General features: G+C 36.5%; 1 pseudogene across 1 annotated transcript; it reads left to right on the forward strand.

The window, feature by feature from the left end:
• The first annotated feature begins 592 nt into the window (after positions 1-592).
• LOC149829756 (auxin-responsive protein SAUR68 pseudogene) lies at positions 593-1,099 on the forward strand (annotated as a pseudogene). Its single transcript, XR_016433589.1, has one exon. The product of XR_016433589.1 is annotated as an auxin-responsive protein SAUR68 pseudogene (transcript).
• Positions 1,100-16,096: the final 14,997 nt, after the last annotated feature.

Genomic DNA, 16,096 nt, shown 5'->3' on the forward strand with positions numbered 1-16,096 from the left:
TCTTTGGACCCACTCATTGGACATGGAGGAGACAAAGATTGAAGCCAGTTGAGTTAATTTTGCTATCGGTTTCAGTCCACAGGTTTAGATAGGTCCCTTGCCAGCTGAATCCTTAATTGGTTTCTTTGTTCGAGTCCTCCCAAAGTGAAATAAGATTGCATCAACAACTCACCATGTATGGTAAGGGTGGTACAACGATAAAGAGAGAGATTGAGACATCTCACCATCCACAACTTTTGAATCTTCTATATTGAGAGTCGGTTGGTTGATTGGATCATCAAGCATGTTAGGACCCTCCAGTTGATGAACAAAGCGGGGTTGTGTCCATGCTGTGGTGGCCACCAGCATACCCATCTCCTTACCCATGTGGTATTGCCCCCCACATGACATGCTTCCTACTTGCCTTTTATGTACTCAATTTCAGTCAATCCCTCGCTCTATATATATAAAAGCACAAGTGAGCAAAGTTTCTCATCAGCACAAACATATCAATAATCACAACTCAAGCTCAGCTACACTCAAAATACTTTTGCTTGTCTTTTCAGAAAAGAGTTTGAACCGCAATCATCATCTTCATCTTCAACCTGCAAGAATGATCCGCACAAAGAGGCTAGTGGAGATGGCTAAGAAGTGGCAGAAGATGGCCGCTAGAGGAAGAAGAAGAATCTCATTTGGTGGTGTGAACAAGAGCCACACCATAGTCGCAGAAATTGCAGAGAAGGGCCATTTTGTGGCTTATGCCGCAGATGGCAAAAGATACATGGTTCCCTTGGTTTGCCTCCAAAGACCCATCTTCCAGGAGCTACTGAAGATGGCCGAAGAAGAGTTTGGGTTGAACATTGATGGTGCAATTACATTCCCTTGTGACTCTACAATCATCGATTACATCATGTCACTTGTGCACACAGATATGACTTGGCAGATCCAAAATGCATTGGTGATGTCTTTACGTAGCACTAGGTGTTTGTCATCGTCGGAGTTGCCTCAGAGCCATCCCTGTCATCATGTGCCCTTTCATGGATTTTGAGCAGAGAGAATATTGAATATAAAATACATTTGTACAAATGAAAATTTTGACAGAAATTCCAACTTTTTGGTCTAGAAATTGCTTATTTTTATTATTCTAAATCATAACTAAAATTAAGGTTGGTCGCATTTAGAATTTTTTTTAATTACCAACATGACTGGTACCGATTACTACTCTGCCGAAATTCTTGTTGGATATGCATTCTCCATTTCGAGTGGTTTCATGACTTGAAGATTCAAATTTCTGTCAGTGGCTTTATTTATCTAGGTTTGAAAGCAAAAGGAAAAGATGAAAAACGTAGTTATTTATGGGTTGGTTAAGATGTTATTGAGATCATCATTAAAGATGTATTACAATACTAAACAAAACTTTCAATCATGCATTCTCCACATTTTATGAAGAAATATAGCTCACAAAAAGTGATACGTCTCAACCATAGGATGCTGCAGGACCATTCAATTATGATGACTATTAATTAGTGGGATTCATGCATGCGTCATGATCACGGGTATGGATGCACATTTCCAAGCACACCATGTGAGATATAGATATTTTGGGCAACTTTTTTGCTAATTTGCTAAAAAGTGATTCATCTTCCCTCTTGAAGTCAAATAGGAAGGCTTGAATGAGATAAAACTAGACCCAAATGCTTCCCTCTTGAAGTAGAAACATGCTAACCTTTAAAGTCTGCAAATTTCTCAAAATTTAGAACTGTATAAAAGAGAAATTTTTGTAAATTATTTTGGTATTAAATATATTTTTTGGCAAATTAATTAGATAACATTGCTTGATTATTTAGTGATTGATTATTGTTAGTATTTCATCCTTTATTGGGGACTTACGAGGTTTTGTATAAGGTATTAATTTGGATTTGGACCTCAGTCGAGATCCATGAGGTTCAACCAACACCAACATAAGTTTAGACTATCCGAATAAATACATGGGATCCACTGGATCTTAAGATATTAAGAATTGGATCTTCGAATGATTTGAGTCAAACCAAATAAATTTGCGTAGGGTTTAAACCCATACCGGGGTTTAAATCGAACATAAAAGCTATTTAGATCCATTTGAGATTCATTTGGATATCCAAATGCATTCCACTAAGCAAAATGAGTTTTAAATCCACGCCTTAAAACCCAAATCCTTTCTTTCCCACCTTTTTTTTTTCATCTCCCTACCCTTCACCCTTCACCCTTCACTCTCACTCACTCAACCTCTCTCCCTCTCATTTCACGTAAATACCTGCCCTCACCATGTTCTCATAACTCCCCACTCCACTTCACTTCACTTCGTTCACTCTCGTGGTTCTCTCCCTCTCCAACTTAAGGTTCACGGTGAACCACCTCCATCGTGACCTCTTTTCACTTCCCTTACCTGCACCCTCTCCACCTCATTACTGCCTCCACCACAGCCACCAGCTGCCATTACAACGATCGGCAACCCCAGCCACCTAATTACCACCATCCTCCAATTGTAGACGATCACCCTGCGACCATCTTCCCCTTACCACCTATCACTGCCAACCACAATGCCTCCCTCCCTGTTTTCTACTAAACCACCACCGACCGATCACTGCCCACCATCTTCCTCTCCTACTGTGTTTTCGACAAGAAGGCAGCAGCTACCGCCTGCTGCCTCTCCCCCCTGCCTTCCCTCTATGTTTTTCCATCAAGAAGGCACCAGCTCACTCCTCTACCACCCACAGCAAGAGCCCCCACTACTCCTGCTCCTCATTTCTTTTTTGCCACCAGCCGACGTCCCCTCCTTTTTGCTGGTTTTTCAAAAATTATTCGTATTGCACATTTTATGAGAAAAATATATATTTATGAAACCATTATATTTTAAACACACAAATATGTATGTATGCAAAAAGTTTTGAAATAATCCATATGTGAATATTTTAAACATGTTTCAAATGGAAAATACATATATGTTAAGTTTACAAGCATATTCTTGTAATTCAGTTTTTTATGAACATGTACGTATTAATGCATTTTTGAGTTTTTCGAATAATTGTATGTATGCGACTCAAGCTTTTCGAATATGCAAGCTTAAGAATATTTACGTAATTTTAAGCCTGTGTATGAATAAAAAAATCATATTTTCTGGATTTACGATGCATGTTAGCATGATCTTTATGCTTATATGATGAAATGCATACTAAATGATGTATGTATGTATTGCAAAATATCTATGATGAAAAGCATATTATGCAATTGTTATTTTATGATTGCTCGAGCGTGAATGAGTAGCTCATGACCGTGTGCATAATCAACTGGATTGATATATGTTAGTCTCCCAAATGAGTGGCTTATAATCTTAAGATGGGTTAAATGAAAAGATACATGCTTGTGCTTGGTAAAGGCTATAGAATCTTTGAAAGATTAATTATTATTTAAAGTACCTATGTCAAAAAGAGTTAATCAAATGATAAAGAATTTAAATGTTAATTCTCTTGTAGCTTACAATGAGAGAGTAAGTGAGTACACTATGATCTTTGGGATTTTATTAAAGCATGAAGGGTTGCTTTCTCAACCACGGATAGAAGGGAATAGCTGCCACCTGTGCTGCAAGATGGTAGTTAGATTGTTTCAGCTAAAAATCAAGTCTAATATATCAGGATGCAAGTATTAGGGTTTCTCTCTCGTAGAATTACCCCTCACTAGAGAATAGGAGAAGAGAAGCAAAGCTAGGGTAATAAGATACAAATTGATTGAATATACCCCTAGGCCAAGCCTATAATTTCAGTATTGTTTGCATCGTACCAACATAATATAAAGAAAGGAAAACAAAAGTCTTTTGTGCATATAGTGAAGCATGCCATGCACCATCTAAGAAAGAAAATATAAATGAAAAGAAATATAAATTATCCATGCCTACGATGATCGCTTTACTTGCATTGGTAAGTCATGCATGAATAAGATTATTGCATATGATATTAAACTATTATTGATTTACACTAATAATTACTTATTTATAAGAAAATATTGATATTTAATATATGCCTGTTTCTATGCATATATGTTTTGTTATTGTATTCGTGTTGGGGGCTTTTCTAACCTCCTACTAAAACAATTGTAGGTACTGAGTAGTTGAGACATAGCGGTTGCGGAAAGTTGAGGCAACATCAAAGAGCCAATCATTTTCCTTTCTTGGGAACTAAGTTTTTGGATAAATTCACTAGTTATTTTGGAAAACATTACTGTTATTCTAAATTTTGTAAATTACCCTGTCTATGGATTGAAATCATTTTGAGAAATGTTAATTGTCTTAAATTCAATATTATTTTGATTGATCATTCGGTAACCCACTTGAGGTTTTGACAAAAATTTCAAGAAAGTTTTTGCTGATAATTCAAAAAGAAAAGTTTTAAATTTTATGCATTCTTTGGGTTTAAAATCTTGGGGAATAGGTTCCACCAATAGATGACATCCAAATGTATTAAGTGGTTCTATGGTTAGTGTTATACATACTCCTTTGGAGTCTTTATAACATTTTCCTAAGAAGGGGTGCACTCAAATGATTTTTGCTCACTTTTGGTTCTTACAACGATAAATTTGTTACCTTTCAAATGCCTTAAATTTTAGCTGACTTAGAATTGTAACTTAGGAGATATGATAAAAACAATATAAGATATTCAATATTTTTTTGGTAATAAAAAATCATGTAGGAAGAAAGATTTCACCCTACTAACATTTTAACAAACCCAAATCCAAACCCCTTGACCTTGCAAAATCCATTTCTTCATTGACTAAACTTACACATAAGAACTAGGGATGCAAAATGAAGTACATACGGATATGTTGACTTTTGATGGTATGAAAATATGTTTGGTTGAAAGGAAACAATAGAGTTTTCAAGGCCGAAAAAAAAATAATCTAGAGGTGCTTTACTTGAATACTAGAGTTGAACTAAGAGCTAGAGGCCTACTGAAGTGGTAGGACTCAGACTTGAAATGGATTGGTTATCCACGAATTGGACCCTAGGAGGTAGTCTCACAATGGAAGGGATCTAGGTACCAAAGAAGGATTGGCATAATGTGTGGTAACAAGAAAAGCTCTTATGTGCTCTATTGTTGTCTTCCTCTACATAACTACTTTCTCTAAGGATGATCAAATTCTATATAGGGTTGCACTGATGGCCACACTGTAACGCCCCATTTATTGTACATGAAATTTTAATAGGATTTTTTTTAAAAAAAAAGGCATTCAAATAAACAAATGGGAAGCTACATCAAGTCTTATTCCATCACATCAGAGTTTATAACATCATAAGTCCAATTCTTCAAAAACATCGAACAGAAAAGTAGTAGTGCCATGACCGCCCCCGACGAAGCCGCTGCCCTCACTCTGATAGTCCATTTGTATTCTCATATGAAAACAGTAAACCACAAAGGAATCAGACTAACCCTATCTGAGTAAGCGATACAGTTCTAAATACATATATGTAGTGTCATGTGAACAGGTATATGTGCGACATGATTTGACAGGATCCAATGCTTATTCAAACAGACATTTACTTGCTAGGGCTGTAATATTTAGTTTAGAAGTCTGCGTAAGTGTTCCTATGATTTAAATTTCTAAGTTCTATCCTACTTGAAATTCTATCATTTTCATTAGTCATTAACACATTTATTATTCTTGTTCGTCATTCCATTATTAACCCTGTGGGTATGCACAGGCATTCGACATCATAGCAGATCGAGATTATACGTGGGTCCATTACTTAATACCCCGTATAACTATCCATACAGATACCCAAAAAGGGCATGGTGCTCGACCGAGAGAGATCCCCAATTGGCAAGTGACTGTCACTGGATGCACCCATAACTCTTCTGCAGAAGACACAAACCTACCACCTTGGATTCACTGGTAGTCTTGTTCCCCTAATTCCGAGGACTGGGGACTGAGTGAGATGCCTCGCTCTCACAACACAAGAATGTCCCACAGAGTGTGTACCACCCACTCTCTCCAAAGTAGACCATGGGTCTGGTAACATACACTGTGATCCAGTATACCCAGAACCCGAGAATCCAGTAACATAAACCGCCGTGGTGTACCCATAAACCCCATGAGAAACCAGTAACATATAGCCTTTCTGGTATACCTAGTTCTCATATCAAATATCTTTCTTTATTTTCTCATTTATTTTATGTACGGATAACCCGACGAAGATTTCTTATGCCTGCTAGCTTACCGTGTTCTTACGTCTCTCTTGACATATAATTCAAAATTCCATATAACCTAAAATCCTGAGTCGAGTTATACCACCCTAGAGTGATGCTCCACGGTTCACTTCCAGGTGAGCGAGCTTGCCAGCTTTTTAATCTTCGCAACCATGTGTATGCCACCGTGGTTCACCCATGTTGATGGGTCACGCTAAGGGAGTGGCCGCTACCAGCCCCTTTCGCATAAGACAGCAGTAGGACAAATTCCTTAGGAGTTACACGGTGGGAAGGGGGTATTTTTGGCAGTAGCGACGGATCGTGTAGCACCCCACCAGTCCGCATTATCAAACATGTCGTAACCGGCAAGACCAATAGAAACCGACTGTTGTGGTAGTACTAACAATAGTGGGTTCGGTCTGTTGACTCACCACGGTCAATCAGCCAGCTATGAAGACATTGGCCATGGTTATCAAACATGTCGTAACCAGCAAGACCAATAGAAACCCACTATTGTGGTAGTACCAACAACAGTGGATTCGGTCTGTTGACTCACCACGGTCAATCAGCCAGCTATGAAGGCATTGGCCATGGTTGGACTCGGTTCTACCAAACACCGACACACGGGCAGCCACCGGACGTGTACAATCACTCAAATCCACTGCTACATACGTTGGAACGAGTCCCAACATCAATGTCAGGTTGGTTAAGTGGACAATCCACATTTCCTGTCCACAACCGGTTGCTCAAGGTCACGGCTGGGCTTGGCTCTGCTGAGCCTAGACCCGGTCACCTCGTCAGCTTCAAACTTGGGTGCAGCAGCACCACACCCATCTCATGACCCAATGTCTCGTTTGAATGCTACTCGCTCAGCTTAACGCACCACGTTGCTGATCTGAACCTTCTTTTCTTTATATATATATATATATATATATATTTCTAGATGTATAACGGTTGAATCTAATTCACTGAATATACTATCCTATCCATAGTGACATTCCCAGATCGTTTCAAACCTTAATTTCATGAACTGACGATACAAGATTTGGTGCTTGATCCATGCCTTACGAACTAACGTGATGTGTATTACTATGGTGCAGTTTAGTTATTTAGTAGCTAACAGGGTCTCATTACTCTCTGTAACAATCCCTGTATTTAACCGGACTGACATAGGTCCGAACTGTGCACTAACACCCTGTTAACATTTTAACATGGGTGAGTGCATATCCCCAACAGAAAGCGTACAGGTCGACTTGGTCCGACCTATGGCTTACTGCATTATGAGAGTAACTCTACCTCTAAGCATCCCAACCAGAGGTTTGATGTGAGAGACCATTAGACCTCTGTCGTGGGTATGCAAGCTGGGTTATGTACCAGTGTAAACCGATGCTTAAAAATATATAATTTTTTTTTCATTGCTCTTCAAAAATCATGAAACCAGATAACTATTATAATCTGAATGAAAACCTGGTTTGCATATCACACATAACTTATCAAGATGAATGTTGCTGAGGTACTTGTATGCAACCATTGGAATTCAATCTCATCGCAACTAATCAAATGAATACTCTCACACTCCCACGTACAGAATTTCACATGGTATTTTTTAGGCATACTAGATCAAATGACGTTGCACACATGTATAAAGAAAGGTATCCCTACCTCGTTGAAGATACGGATCCGGAGGTGGACACGCTTCACCTTATCACGAGAGTCGAATGGTCCCTTGCGTTGTTCAGCCCGGCAATATGCGACAAAAGCTTGGCTCCCGTCTCCAGGTGAAATGGCCAAAGATGTGAAAAATGGTGGAAGAGACAGCTGCAATTCCAAAAATCATGTAGAGGGGAAGAGGCTCTATCAAAAACTAGGTTTTTTTATAAAGCTTCACCCACCCCCTTCCATTTTTCTCTCTTGGAAACTGCCCCATTCAATTCTCTTTTGTAGCGCCCACCTTCTTTTCGAATTTTAAGAGCCATTACCATTTTTAGTACCTTGTAACCCCCCCCCCCCCCCCAAATTTCGAATTTGAGGGAAAGGGGATTTTTCCAAAGGGGAAAATGGTTGGGTTCCCCCTTTTGGGAAAATTGCACAGCCACCCAAAGGCATATTACAATTTTTTTTTAAAGTCGTTTTTAGTAAAAAACAAACTCCCTGGCGCACAAAGGATTTGAACTGGGGTTATCCTTTCTAAAGGGTAATGAGCCCCACCGTTGCACTATTTCTCATTTTGTTCAAAATTCTTGCAACATAATTTTATTTAACGTCTTTGCGACAGATTGGATTTCTTTGACAAAATGATTTCTTTAGCAAAAATTCTGGCACCCAAGGGGAATTCGAACCAGAGTTCTCATCCCTTAGAGGCAATCCAATGCGCCGATTCCTACTTAATTGCACTTCCTTGCAACAAAAATCCCTTTATGTCTTTCGACATTTGGTAAGAATCCCCAAAATAAAATGTTTCCCACTTCTTTTTTGTGGACAAAGGTGTTGAGAAACTCTGTTTTGATGTCACATAATATGATACACTGTCTTATTTGATTTCATATGATATGATAATATGTCTTCTTGAAAAATGTTATATAATGACTGGATATGTTTTGCCATATATCTAACGAGTATTTGATGCAAGGATGTCTCACTAAAAAAGGATGGAGACCTCCTGTTCAAGTACAACTATGGTGCAATCATACTCCTTGAAGAAAAAGCTTGTTGAGCCATGCACTCTTAAAGACCATCTAAAGAGATCGGCTTCCTCAAGTTGAAGATTTTTTCTTCTTTAGAGTCATATGTAACAGAACCTTCAGAAGCATGCATATTGCATATTACATACTCATTCATAAAAGCTATTTCATAAAAGTATACGATAGTTTCAAAAAGCTCCTTTTTGAAAACAAATAATTGTACCTTCTTACAACCCTTTATGAAAAAGGTATTTTGACATGATTTCAAAATGTAATAATTGTACCTTATATCATATACAAGACAACTTGAAAAGTAATGATTTTAAAAGTAGGAAAAAGACAAAACATGAAATCGGCTACACAAAGAAAACAAATATAATATGTTTTAAAAAGACTCTAGTTACCTTCTTTAAATAAATGATTTCAAATATAGGAAAAAGACAATACATGAAATCGGCTACACAAAGAAAACAAATATAATATGTTTTGAAAAGACTCTAGTTACCTTCTTTAAAGAAATGATTTCAAATATAGGAAAAAGACAAAACATGAAATCGGCTACACAAAGAAAAAAATATAATATTGGTTTTGCAAAGACTCTAGTTACCTTTTTACAAACTCATAGAATGTCGACTTACTTGAAGTCATCATTCTCTTTGTATAGCATTAAATACCTCCTGTAAGAAATCCTTGTTAAATATCATTCTCAAGAATGTCGACTTACTTGTAGTCTTCATTCTCTCTGTAGACTTTGAAAAACACAACATAAATAAAACACTTGACATGACTATGTACAAATAAATATCTCAAAGCACTCATTGTACTTACACTCATTTAAAGTAAAGAAGTACTTATGTACCTCAAATCATTAATTAGAATAAAGACAAAACTACATAATAGCCTACAATCCAACATTCAATGTACTATTGTAAGAAATAGACTTTTTACATAAAATATGTATTACCTAAAATATTACAACGACTAGTGTACCTTATATTTTACTTTTATGGAAAGAAGACTTTCTCGAATTTCTCTAAAGATGTTTTTTGAAATGACATGACATTTCACATCTCAAAAAAAGGCTACGATTTCAAAAAGCCAACGACTATTTTTTTTAAGCTATAAAAACACACTCAAATGAACTATTCAAGATAGAAGGGAATGGAATAGACAAGTGAGCTTACAACGAGAAAAATACCTTTTCGATATTTGAAAGAGAGCCTAGAAAAAGAAAGAGAAAAAGTCAAAAATAACTCTTTGACAAAGAGTATCTTCTGTGTGACAAACAGAACATTCTGAGAATCCTTCATTCGTGCATTCATATCATCCTGAAGGTTCTATAGGAAGTATTGTAACTTTCTGTTATTCACTGTAATCCTTCTTTGTTGAAAGAAGTAGACCTCTGTGAAAGAGGGTGTTGCCCTTCTCTGTTGAAAGAAGAAGACCTCTGTGTAAGAGGGTGTTGTCCTTCTCTGTTGAGAGAAGAAGACCTTTGTGTAAGAGGGTGTTGTCCTTCTCTGTTGAGAGAAGAAGACCTCTGTGGAAGAGGGTGTGCCCATTCTCTGTTAAGAGAAGATGACCTCTGAGGAAGAAGGTGTTGTACTATTTATCCGGTGACTCGGATGTTATAGTGGAAAGCTCAAGTGGTTTGCTTGGGGACTGGATGTAGGTTAGGGTTTTGACCGAACCAGTATAAATTCTGTGTTTATTGTGTTGTGCCTTATTGCTTTATTTTTTATTATATCAACTTGCATCATATTTCACTATTCACCCCCCTTCTAGTGGAATTTCATTTGGTATCAGAGCAGGTTTGCTGGTTTCGACATAACAAGTCTTCCAGCACATATGACATCTACCTCTTATGCTCGTGATATTGAAGGTCAACACGCATCTCGTCCTCTCTTCAACGGCTCCAACTATGGATACTGGAAGTACAAAATGGCTATATTTCTCAAATCCATAGATTTTGCTGTATGGAAAATCGTTGAGCATCCATACACATCTCCTTCCGCAGACTATAACTTATGGTCTGATGAAGAAAAGAAAATGGCAAACCTAAATGCAAAGGCTATGAATGCCTTATATTGTGCCATCGATCAGAATGAATTTAATAGAATATCTATATGTGAATCTGCATATGATATTTGGCATTCTTTGAAGGTTATTCATGAAGGAACCAACAAAGTGAAAGAAGCCAAAATCTCATCTCTTGTCAGAAAATATGAGTTGTTCAAAATGAACAAAGATGAACCCATCACAGAGATGTTCACCAGATTCACCAACATCACCAACGATCTGAAATCTCTGGGTGTAACCAACTCTCAGACAAAAAAGGTGAAGAAAATCTTGAGATCTCTCACAACTGATTGGGAGAAAAAGACTACTGCTATTGAAGAAGCTCAAGATTTGTCCAAACTTACTCTGGACGATTTAATAGGCAATCTTATGGCCTATGAAGTCCACATGAAGGAAAAAAGGGAAGAAGAACAACCTTTGAAGAAAATCTAGCCTTCCCAGCCCTTTCTGAGGATGAGGATCCGATCATTGGGACAAGATGGATCTTCAGAAACAAGCTAGATGAAACAGGTAATGTTATAAGAAACAAGGCCAGACTAGTAGCTCAAGGATACAACCAGGAGGAAGGTATTGATTTTGATGAAACATTTGCTCCGATTGCTAGACTTGAATCTATTAGAATCTTTTTAGCATATGCAAGCTATATGGATTTCAAATTATATCAAATGGATGTTAAAAGTGCCTTTTTAAATGGTTTTATAAATGAAGAAGTTTATGTAAAACAACCTCCAGGATTTGAAAATGAACAATATCCAGATCATGTTTTCAAACTAAAATGTGCTTTATATGGCTTAAAACAAGCACCTCGTGCTTGGTATGTGTGAACACCCCAAATTTTTCAAAAATTTGTAAGAATGACCTTTTTGCCCCTGGTTTCATTTTCTGAGGAAACCAAAGCTAAATTTTGATCATTTTTCGGATTTTTCTGAATTAAAATCCATATGGATATATTCAAAATCAACTCCGGATCCGAATCCTGTACTTCAAATCCATACTTCCTCAAAATCCGGATCCTAATGCATTTTCTGAAGAAATTTTCCCAAAATAGCTTTTTGTAAATACTTTTACAAAAACACCAAAAAAAAAAAATATATATATATATATATATAGTTTTAACCTTTGATTTCTCATAAAACTTTAGGATTTTATTCTAAAACTGAAAAAAAATGGAAAAATAACATAAAAAACCAAAAAAATTGGGAAAAACTACAAAGAAAAGCGAAGGATTTTAAGCTTTTTGAAATCATTTTGCCAAAAACCTCATTTCTTAACCATTTTTCAGAAATTTTGTAAAGAGGAAACCTCTTTTTGGAAAAAGGGAGGATTTCCAACGAACTCTTCCCGCGCCTTTCTCCTTCTCTCTCCATCGCAGATCTTCAAACGACCTCCTCCTCTCTCAGCCTTCGATCCCCAACAAATCTCCTTCCCGAACCCTCCATTTCCCTTTAAGAAGAGGCCTTCAAGCTTCTTCTAGGGGGCCATTACAATCGATCAAAAAACTCATCTCTCACAATCCATGAACTCCTACTGATCGACATTGTCTTCTGGAGTGAACTTCCTTTTCTAAACATCCATTATCAAAATCCCTGCAAGAACGAGAAGAAGAATATCTCTGCAAGACATCTTCCCTGCAGTCATCTCATCCATCTCATCCTTCCGGCATTTCCTCTACGAGTTACTGGAGACCCTCCCTCTTTAAGATTCTGAAAAGTTGTTTTGCAGGAAACATGTAGAAGATATCATTACTTGGGATTGTAAATTTGATTTTATATATTGTAATAGCTAGATTGGAATGAGAATTTACATTTCCTGCTTTAGGTAGAATGGATAAACATTGTAAATATCATTGAATTACTTGTTTTTCATGCATTTTGACTTTATTTTTCAAACTCTCACAAATGGGAACACGAATGGCACGTGCACCATTTCGTAAGAGGTAAATTAATTCTAAGTTGATGATCCACATCAATGGCCATAGTCAGGGTGTGGACAAAACTTAGCATCTTTATCTTTTACGAAATAACATTGGATCCACATTGGATCCATTTTCAAAATTCATTATATTTTCCTTAAATATTTTCTTCTTTTATCAGAATTTAACTTAAAATTAACTCAAAATATATACCAATGACCATAGTCAGGGTATATTGAGGGTTAATTTCATTTTAAATTCTATAAAAGCACTAGAAAGGTATTTTATCCTTCATTTGAATTTAGATATGACTATTATATAATACATTCAATGACCATAGTCAGAAGTGTATTATATCATTAATCTTATTTAAATTCATTTGAAGAATGAAATATGTTTTTCAAATCCAATTTCAAACTTATTTAAATTCATTCATCATATAGGACAGAATTGCATCATATTTTCAAAATTTTCCTTTTCAAATTCCAAGTGATTCTTCTTCTTCATTCCTCAGATCAAGTCTTGTTCAAATCCAATTCTATCTCATTTCAAGATTCAAAAATCCAATTTGGCTTTGAAACTCCAAAAATCACTTTATATTCAAACTTCAAAATTCCAACTCAATTCAAAATCCAATTTCAAAGTTCAATTTAACTTTGAAGTTTCTGATTCATCTTCTGATTCAAAATCAAGTTTTTTTCAAGTTTTAAATCAAAGTTGAGATTGACTCTGAATCTCAAAATCCAAACCTTCCTAAGTTCAATCTGGGTTTTTCAAAACCCAGATCCCTCTTTAAAAATCCTATTTAGACTTTTCAAAACCCAAAACCAAAGTTAGATCCTAATCTTAGATCCAGATTTTCAAAGTATAAATACAATTCTACCTGGGATCTTAGACTTCAGATCCATTTAGGATCCAGATCCTCATTCCACTTTGGATCTCAAATTTGAGATCCAAAATCCATTTAGGATCCAGACCCCCATTCTACTTTGGATCTCAAATTACAGATCCAATTCTATCTTAGGATCTCAGATTACAGATCCAAATTCCACTTAGGATCTAGATCCCCATTCTACTTTGGATCTCAGATTACAAATCCAAATTCCATATAGGATCCAGAACCCCATTCTACTTTGGATCTCAGATTTCAGATCCAATTCCATTTAAGATCCAAAATCCAGACTTTTACTTTGAATCTCAGATTACGGATCCAAATTCCATTTAGAATCCAAAACCCAATGCTACTTTGGATCTCAGACTTTAGATCCAAATCCATTTAGGATCCAGAATCCAACTTTACTTTGGATCTCCGACTTCAGATCCCAATTCCATCTTGGATTCCAAATCTTGAATCTGATTCCATTCAAAATTTCAAATCCAAATTCCACTTTAATTCCAATTCTTAAAGCCAATTCCATTTCATTCCAGATTTCAAACCAAGTTCTTATTTCAGATCCTAAATTCAAAATTCAACTTTAAACTCTATTCAGAATCTAGATATTGGATTCAGATTTCATCTTGAAAATCCAACTTTTAAATCAATTCCATTTCTCAATTTTGTTCAAAATTCTATCTTTTCCTTCTGATTCAATTCCATTTTCATTTCCATTCTGATTCAAAGTCCATTTATGACTTTGAAAATTCCTTTTATCTCAAAACTTCAAAATCATTTTCCAAAATCCAGATTTATTTTCCCAAGCTCATGATTATTCTAAAGACTTAGAACTTTAATCTTAAGTTCTAAGTTAGAAATCGTTTCTTCACTTTATCAGATTCACTTGGAAATTCTTCAAAACATTTTCAAAAAGGGCATACATCTTTGCATTTGCACAAGCATGATTCTTTGTGCATTTAGACTTAGAATAATTTCTTAGCAAAGCAAAAGGCATAAATTCGACCCTTGGTTCAATTACCTCTGGTAAAGGCGCCAGGAACGGTCGAACCTCGTACCGACGAGCGGATCCCGTCTCCCAGTTTTCCCGCAAATATTTCAAAAATGGAGGCGAGTTATTTCAATTTTTTTTTTCTAAATTAAGGTCAAGTGAGACCCGCAAAAGAGTTCCTCTCCTTCTTTTATCTTCTTTTTCTCTTCTCTCTTTCTTTCTGTCTTTTATCTTTCTCCCTTCAAAAAGGAGGAAAATAAGAGGTTAGAAAGGAAAAGAGAAGGAAGAGAGAGAATATTACAAGAGAAAAAATTTTGCGATGATCACAGTTTTGGCGACCGTGATGGGACTCGTCTCCGTCTGGTCGAATTTGATGCCTTTTTTCTTTTGCTTTGATATTATCTAAGTCTTTATTCTACATATGTCAGCTTCATTTCCATGCAACCCTTATGAGCCTAGATTTTGTCCTAAGCTGACATCATTGCATATAGGATTTAAGTATGGTTTGGTAGGACCATATTGAGGAGATTATTCCATGCTCACATTAGACTTAGGTTTGAAATACAGCTCTCCTCAATTTTAGGGATTGAATGCAAAACAATGTATGCAAGTGTATGCTTCTCTTCATTTTAATCTATCTCTTTAGGACTTGCATTAGAGCCATCTGATTTCTTGCATGTTGAGCATATTTTGAAAACCTCCTTACCTACATTGTCTCGGTCTTCACGTTGTTGTGCTGTCTCACTGAACCATAGTTCGGGAGAGAGCCTTACAACTGGACCACTTATTTGGGTTCGCGCCCCCCTACCACGTACCTAAGGACCATAGTCCGAGGTATATCAGTAGGTGCTCAAGGATGTTGGGAAGCCATTACCTTAGAACCGGAGAAATATTTCTATGCCACGTACTTCAAGCTTCGGCTTGGGTATATCGGCGTATCTTGATTGGAATCAGATAATTTGAACCCTAGAGTTAGGATTAAGGTCCTACAAGCCATTTCAAATATTGCGTTTAGAGTCAGCCTTTAGAGAGTGCTGTGTGCGCATCCTTGTTTGTGCAGCTTTAGTTGTATGATAATTCTCTTATTTCTTTCATATATATGTATCAAACCCTTTTTCAAAACCCTGGGTGTATTATTCAAAACTTACCCTTATTTTCAAAAACCCCAGGTGTATATTTCTCTCTACCTACATTTCTTTTCTCTTTTAGATCAAATTTTCTTCAAAAACCCTGGAAAATTTCTTTAAAATTTCCTCAACCTTTTCGAAATATTCCAGGATTTGGTTCTTCAAAGAGTCTATCCATAAGTCCTGCATTTTATCTAATTCTCCCTATTTTCTTCTTTTTCCC

The sequence above is a fragment of the Nuphar pumila genome, chromosome 8 (genome assembly GCF_984573655.1).
Source record: "Nuphar pumila chromosome 8, dmNupPumi1.hap1.1, whole genome shotgun sequence".
Taxonomy (NCBI): domain Eukaryota; kingdom Viridiplantae; phylum Streptophyta; class Magnoliopsida; order Nymphaeales; family Nymphaeaceae; genus Nuphar; species Nuphar pumila.